This window comes from Lissotriton vulgaris, chromosome 1_1, assembly GCF_964263255.1.
Source record: "Lissotriton vulgaris chromosome 1_1, aLisVul1.2, whole genome shotgun sequence".
NCBI lineage: Eukaryota > Metazoa > Chordata > Amphibia > Caudata > Salamandridae > Lissotriton > Lissotriton vulgaris.
In genome coordinates, this window is record NC_141685.1 from 729134778 (window position 1) to 729143474 (window position 8697).

Consider the following 8697-nt stretch of genomic DNA (forward strand, 5'->3'; position numbering starts at 1 on the left):
TACCAGAACCCCTAAACGGTAATATAGACCCATATTACGCAATTAGCTGTTATGTATTCTGTGCAAATTTGTGTGCGTACATATAATATTAATAAATAATACTTACAATATAGGCTGCCATGTGGTAAGCGTAATGTAAAGATAATCTCAATGTGATTATTATGGTGTAATTACATGCGATGTAATGATAGACATTCAACAATGTGTAAACACCTATTCGATCCCAGTATTGATGATTGTATTTCCAGGAGCCTCATGCATTTATGAACTGAAAACCATCATGCTGTGATATTTGTGCAGGTGACTGGTGAGCCTTTTAAGTACTTTAGTCAATGGCATTTCAAGCTTTTATATACTCGTGAACGGTACTAGAATTGAATTGTGGCCAACTCCGTCCACTGGACATGTGTGCCAGTTTTTCTCTGTGGAAGCATATTGTCAGGTGCCTTGAACATCCACAGGAGCCGATGATGTACCCAATGCCCCTCCGCCTATGCTGTCACCTAAAATAATGTATTCGAGGTAAACGTCTAAAGCAGGGGGGAAAGGGGAAGTGGAGAAAAGGAGACTGCCTTGGTTGGGTAGTATGATGTCTTCTCTGTTGATGGTTATGGGTGTCTTCTTAGGACTGCACCTGGACAAAGACACAATGGTAATTATACACAAAAGTTAAATAGACATTCTAAACCCTATTTACCCAGAGAATTGCATTTACCCTATTAAACCTAGGCCTCTGGTTCTCCCTTGTTGATGGTTGTGATTTTCTCAGGCAACTTCGGTGCTAAGGAAACAAATCGCTAGTTATTCTATCACCCTATAGAATGTCGGTGTATTTATATTGGATTTTAGACCTTTGCTTTTACCTGGTCGTTGACTGAGGAAGCGTTAATGTTTCAACTGAGTTTCTTCGAAAAGTCCAAGAACGATGACTGAGACCAAGTATATTGTTACTTAACTTAACTACATGAGCTCTAATAATAAACCACCTAATAGGACTTGCACTACAATGGTTTACACGGGACAAGAACAGGTAACTTGACTATACTGCCTTCATTGCAGTTCAAAATCTTCAAGAAAATAAAAGAACGAGCCTGATTTTTTTCATCGAGTCTGCTGATTCTTCTCATCCCACATTGAGCTTGCGAAAACTCTTCATTGCAGGTTGGACACTGCGGCGCCTTCTGAAATAGTCAGTGTCTGCATTCTCATACTCTTCTGAAAATACTGGTGCTGAGTTCAAGTGAAGACGTGCTTCTCTGAGAGGAAACACAGTTGAATAGCGCTGTTCCAACTACGAACGCGCAGCTTGTCCTCACTGATGGTCGCGTGCCGGGCAAACACTAGACCGCTGACTTGCGTTGAGTCTGCACTGCACCAACATATTTGATTGTTGCTGAATCCCGTATATTTTTTAGGCATTGTCTTAACATGAGCGTGGAGATTAGATACCTTTTTTTCCAACGCTGATATCTGAAATATCTACATAGGGGTTGGTTCTGCCTTCCTAGGGTTCTAGCTACAGATATCATGACAGTACCTCCCTCCAAAGGGGTCCCTCCCAATTTGGGTTTTGTTGGGTGTGCCTTGTAGAATTGTTTTATCAGTCTTGGCGCATGTACGTTAGAAGAGGGTTCCCATGACCTTTCCTCTGGTCCAAAACCCTTCCAATCAACTAAATAATACAATATGTTTTTAGTGATTTTAGAATCTAAAATTCTACTGACTACAACTCTTCTTCTGACTCTATTGTAATTGGCAACGGTGTTTCTTTAAGTCTGGCATTGGCTGGGTTTTTCTTGAGTGATATATGAAAAGTTGGGTGAATTTTTAGTGAGTTGGGAAGCTGTAATTTTATTATTTCTGGATTAATGATTTTTTTAACCTTAAAAGGGCCAATGAATCTGGGTTGGAATTTCCTATTCCCTTTTAATTTTAGGTGTTTAGTGTACAACCAAACTTGATCTCCCATCTCAAACTGGGTGCCCACTCTCTCCTTTTCTTATCAGCTTGATTTTTGTATGACTCTTTTGCTTTTAACAAGTTTTCTTGGGCCTTCCTGTACGAATTCTCTAATTCACTCACTACATCTGCGACTGCGGGCACTGTCTCATCTTTTTTCCCTAACATTAAGCTAGGATGTCTTCCTGAGTTTAAGTAAAAGGATGTGTAACCAGTGGAGTTGTGCACTGCATTGTTGTAAGCGAACTCCGCAGTCCACAGTAATTCTGACCAATTACCCTTCTGTTCCATCAAATAAAGTCTCAGATATTGTTCCAATTCCTGATTGACTCTCTCGGTTTGACCACCTGTTTTAGGATGGTAAGGTTTGACCGCCTGTATTAGGATGGTAACTGGTAGAATACCGGGAGTCAATACCCAAATTGTGCATGAATTATTTCCAAAATTTAGATACAAATTGAGTTCCTCTATCAGAAATTATTATATGTGGAATTCCTTGGGCACGGATTACATGTTGATTAAATATTTGAACCAACTGAGGTGCAGTGGGTACTGATTTTAATGGAATAAAATGGCTCATTTTGGAAAATGAGTCTACCAACATCAATATGGCTGTGTATCCCTGGCTAGATGGAAGGTCTACAATTAAGTCAAGGGACACAGTATGCCATGGGTGAGGTGCATTAGGCAGAGGTTGTAACAACCCTTGGGGAGCTTGCCGATTAGGTTTTCCTTTGATACATAACTCACAAGTTGAAACATACCGTCTCACTTGAGCCGACATGCCTGGCCACCAAAAATATCTCTTGATTAACTCTAAGGTTTTCTTGATGGCTTTGTGACCCGCCAGACGATCATCATGACATGTTCTCATAGCCTTTTGTCCTGCATCACTTTAGTTGGAAAGTACAACTTTCCCTCATAATACCGATGGCCTTCCACCAATTCTCTTTTGTCATCTCATCCAACCCAATCCATTAACTGTTTATCAGAATGAGTCCTCAGGATTTCGGTGGTAAATTCTTCGGAATGAATTGCTCCCGATTTTATTTTGAGGAATAATGGGTTCCTCTGAAGTCACTTTTACAGCATCAGATGAATTCATTCGAGATAAAGCATCCGCTTTCCCATTCTTCACGCCTTGTTTATAAGTAATAACAAAGTCAAACTCTGAGAAATACAGTGACCATCTTAATTGTCGGAGTTAGCGTCTTTGCTGATTTTAAAAACGATGATCTGTGAATACTGTCACACAATGTCTGGCTCGCCCGTAGTGTCGCCAATCCTGAAATGCCTCTTTGACCGCTAATAACTCTTTGTCGGCAATGGAGTAATTGATTTCTGGCTCCGACAATTTTCTAGATCTGTTTGCAACTGGGTGAAGTTGCCCTGTCTGCTTGTTTCTCTGCGATAGAATTCCACCCGTAGCAGAGTCGGATGCATCAGTTTCCACAAAGAAAGCCTGCTCTGGGTCAGGATGCATCAAGATTTGAGCAGTGACGAAAGACTTCTTCAAAAACTGGAATGCTTCTTCAGCTTCTTGGGACCAATCAAACTTTTTACATTTCTTTAATAGCTGAGTAATCGGTGAGACCAGGGCGGAGAAGTTAGTAATAAATCTCTGATAAAAGTTGGCAAAACCAAGAAAGCTTTGTATGTCCTTCACATTCCTTGGTGACGACCAATCCTGAATGACTTGCACCTTTGAAGGGTACATTGCTACTCCTTCAGCTGATAGGACAAATCCTAAGAATTCCACTTGATGGAAAACACACTTTTCGAGTTTAACAAATAGGTAGTTGTCTAGTAATGTTTGCAATATAGCTCTTACATGCTTCACATGATCCTCCATGCAATCAGAAAAAATCAGTGTGTCGGTTATGTAAACGACAGCAACACGATCAAGGAATTCACTAAGCACATCATTAACCAGATGTTAAAAGGCTGCTGGCGCTTCGCTTAATCTGTATGGCATCCCTTGATATTCGAATAGACCCTATCTGTCCCTGAAGGCTGTTTTCCATTCGTCACCTTCAGCAACTCACCAAATGGTACGCCCCTCTTAGATCCAGCTTAGTATAAACTTTGGCTCCCTTGACCTGATCCAAAAGCTGTGATATGAGAGGTAATGGATATCTGTTTTTTACGGTCACTTGATTCAAGGCTCTATAGTCGATACAAGTGCCATCCTTCTTGGGTCGAAAAACCAAAGGCGACGACACCGGAGATTGCGATGGCCTGATGAACCCGATCTTCAAATACTCATCTAAATATTCCTTCAGATGAGTGTTCTCTGCCCCAGTTAAAGCGTATATGCGACTACAAGGTAATACCGCTCCGGGCTCCAATTCAATTTTGCAGCCTTATTCCCGATGCTGAGGGAGTCTTTTTGCATTTTTTTTTAATCAAAAACACTGACCAAATCTTGATATTCATTAGAAATTTCTCCTGTTTCCAACACACAAATACTGTTTGTAAGCTGAGCTAATTCCGTGGCCGGAGATCCCTCTGACTTTTGACTGATTCTCGCAAAACAATTGTTCTTGCGATGTTCTGAATTCATTTTAACAGTTCTTCTCTCCTAGGGGGCGTGGCTATGCGCGCAACGAGACAAGGCGTCCTCGGGTAGAGCTCCGGCGTGAGCTTCCCTTCACCGGGGCATTTCTCCGGTAATTACCCGGCACAGCAGGCCCACACTCCGGGAATTGCAGCACGGACCCACAGGCCACCACCCTGCCCAAAATCGTGCTGCCGGGTGGCTCTGGACCGCACCGAGGCATCCTGAGAGGCATCCTGACAGAGGTGGGCCGGACGGCAAGCAGCTGCGCCGGCGTAAACCATCACGCAACCCCCATCACGCAACCCCGGGGACCGCAGCGGAAGTCCAGGCCGCACTACTGGGCCTACGAGAGGAAGCAGTGACGAGACCGGACCGCGGCGCCGGGCCCTAGCTTACGGCCCTCCGCAGGGAGACCGAACCTGCACCAACAGTCCCTGCCTGTCGCCTGGTGCGACATCGTGGGCCGCGGATCCGAGGCACACTTCCTGCCTGCAGCGCTCGGCGGGAGCGGTGCCTGCCAGACTGGCATTCCCGAGTGCACCCCAGTGCGTGACTACCAGGAGTGAGCGTGGGTGGCCCTCCGGGGGACCCCAGCAGCAAGCATCGAGCCCCGGATGGTAGGAGGGCGCGTTCATTGAGAGTGCGACCGACTGAGGCCCGGGACCCTGTAATCTACCCAGACCGCCCATACGGAGCAGCAGCCGGAGAGAGTCTGCACCGATACTCCCTGCCCGTCACCTGGTGAGACATTGTGGATCACGCACCCGAGGCGTGCTTCATGCCTACAGCTATTGGCGGAAGTAGAGCCTGCCGGCCTGGCACCCCTGACCGAAACCCAGCGCGTGACGACTGGGAGAAGACGCCGTGAAGGTCCGGACCTGTAAGTAGCTCACTGGGGGCCCCCTGCAGCAAGCGCGCCCCAGATGGCAGAAAAGCGCGCTCACTGAGGGAGTGACCGTCCGAGGCTCGGGACTATATACCCCATCAAGACCACCCATACAACGCAGCGCCCGGGGATCGCCTGGGGGCCACGCTACGCCGAATTGCCACAACGACACACTACCCGTGTGACGCAACTGATAGTTTCCGCGGATGGCTGATAGATCGGATCGCTCGCAACGTCACGCGGCATAGCAGTGGACTGGCTGGGGCTGCGGACACTGCGGGGGGGAACCCGGGACACGTTCATGGGGGCATCCTGCTGTGATTAAAGTGCTTCACATACTCTGGAGGGAGTGCGAGCATCTGCAGTTTGGGCCCTGTAACCCGCCGAGCAAACGCGTGCCACGCAGCGACTGGGGGAACTGAGCTGTCGCACCCACTCATGTGGCAAGATCACCAGCGGGAACGTTACGCTGGAGAAGCGGATCACTGAAGACGGCGAACGGCGCAGCAGTGACCAGATTCACGCCATAGACCACACTGACACCCAGGGGCTGAGGCGACGGGCGAACACGAGGCATGCAATATGGCGATTTGGCCTAGGAGAGCTTAGTGGACAATACCCCTTTGTGGTAGGCTTGCCTACATGCACTAGAACGTTACAGCCTGCTCTGAAAGGACACGTGGCGCTGTGAATACGGCCAGAGCCCTGCCGAGGCTCAATTCCCCCCCCCCCCCTCTGCCCACGCGGGCTTCCTTGCCTGCGCCTTTTGAGACCGAGACGACACCCGGGCACGGTGCTGGTCGCTGTACCCACTACCACATCACAGCACTGGTGGAGCGCAAACAAAAGGCAAGATGGATAAGCCCTCAAAACAGGAGAGACTAGAGGAATCGGTACAATCCACGCGCACGTCACTGGAAACGAAGATAGACGGAGTTGCCATTGACTTACACACCTGAGAGCGGATCACAAGAAGCTCGCAGAGCGCAACACCACCCTGGAAAGCTCTGTGTCGGACCTGGAACCTCGGGTCACTCAGTCAGATAAACTAATGAGAGACCTCCTCAACAGAGTCTAGTTCCTAGAGGACCGGGCAGAGGATGCGGAAGGACGGGCAAGACGGAACAACGTGCGGATAGTGGGAGTACCGGAAAGATGGGAAGGGAGAGATCCCACGACGCACATGGAAGATTGGCTGCGAACACTGCTGCCGGAGGGAACACTGTCGCCTCCCTTTGTGGTGGAACGGGCACATCGGGTTCCATCGAGGCCTCTTCCGACAGGCTCCAACCCTCGTCCACTTCTCCTCCGCGTCCTGAACTATCGAGACCGAGACTCCATATTGAGGGAAACTCGCAAGCTTCATAATATCCAGATTGATAATGCCAACATCATGTTTTTCCCCGACTACACAGTCCAGCTGCAGCGTTAGAGGCACTCTTTCCTGGCGGTGAAACGGCGATTGCGCCAGCTTGGACTCACATACTCACTCCTGTTTCCTGCGAAACTTCGGGTGGTGGCGCTGGACAAAACGCACTTCTTTACTAGCTCCGATGAGGTGGAACTCTGGCTAGAGAGCCGAACAGACAAAGCTCCTGCAAAACCAGCGTAAACTTTCCACGTGAAACGGAGTAGAGGCCCGAGGCGGAGGCGCCGGAACAGATCATCGCCGGCACCTGCGGACCGAACACAACCGGGCAACGGCCCGCCCGAGGACGAAATGCACTGGGAACAGGACGCATTGCGTATAGCTGCGGAACTCAGCAATTCACCAATCCCACATTCGATCCCGACAACCAGCCCTAGAGCCTTATTGAGTGATGACGAGGCTATATACGGACTGCCGGATTCTCAGATATCCACGGACCTACCAGATGTCACGCCGCAGACAGTAGACCTGTTTGGCTAAAGGACTGGTGCGCTCCTCTTCCCCCCCTCCCTTCATGCTTCCCCTCCATTGCCGGGCCGGGACAACTGGCGGACGAACCACAACGCCTGGCCTTGATTGGCGCTGACTGAGCGTGGGCACTGGAGTGGTGGGCCGCTCCCCTGGAACGATTGCCTGACAACTGGGGGACGCAGTGAGTATTGTCCAAGATTGCACGAGAGCTGACAGCTGGACAAGCACCCAATTCAAGTAACTGTGCTGTCCGGCGCGATCTGGTCTATTACCCTTTTGGCCTGCTGAAACCAGCAGACTCACGCTGCTGGTACACTCCACTGACATGTGCCAGAGACGGAATACATGCAGGCCGGCATATTGTCACTGCTCCCACCTGACCCATCGCAAGGCCAGCTGTGAAAGATAATTGCTCCCCCGAGTGGGAGAATGTACATTCACGTTTTGCCAAATGGTCACGACACCCTTGCCTTGTGTGACAAGCAACAACCCCCCCCAGACTTAAATGTTGACTATCTCGATAGTGTTTGGATGTCTGCACGTTTTGCAGGCGACCTTTTGGTATTATTCCCTGTATTTGTTTTTCAAGTTCTACTATATTAACTGGATGGTTTGTTAATTCACTGTACCCCTATTCATTCACTGCAGGTAACCATGATTGTGTCTTTGAAGCGGTGGTGGAGGTTTTCGCGGTGGGACTGATGCCCCCAGATAATTTGCCCGAAAACACGTAATGGCTGTAGTTAAATTTTGCACATGGAATGTGCGTGGTTTGCATACACCCTCACGCAGGTACCAGATTTATTCTTACCTAAAGAGACACAGAGTTCAAATTGCGCTCCTACAAGAAACACACCTAAACAACGCGGAGGTGCACACTCTGAGCCGCAGATGACGCGGGCAACTCTATGCCACGGGTTTCTCCTCTCATGCCTGAGGTGCGCTCATATGGGTTCGACCGGGAACTCCCTTTGAGGTGGAGGATTCCCACATCGACAGAGGGGGAAGACTGGTGGTGGTAAGGGGGTGCCTAGATGGACGCCCTGTAGTGCTGGCATTGGTGTATGCTCCCAACACGGACAAACCAGGGTTCCTCACGAAGCTCTCGGCGGTCTTGTCCTCCTGGCATGGTCTCCCATAGCCTGGGCCACACAATGGGATCTGCATGACGCATGGAGATACCGCAACCCAGACTCCCGGATATATTCATATTATTTGGGTGCACATGACTTACATGTACGGTTGGGCAGATACATGCTCACCAATGACCTACTCCCACTAGTGACCGACACCTATTACATGGGCCGCACGCATTCGGCCCACAATCCACATGTTTTAGATCGAACATGGACACACACGCATCCTCCTGTCCCCACCTGGAGACTGCAACCG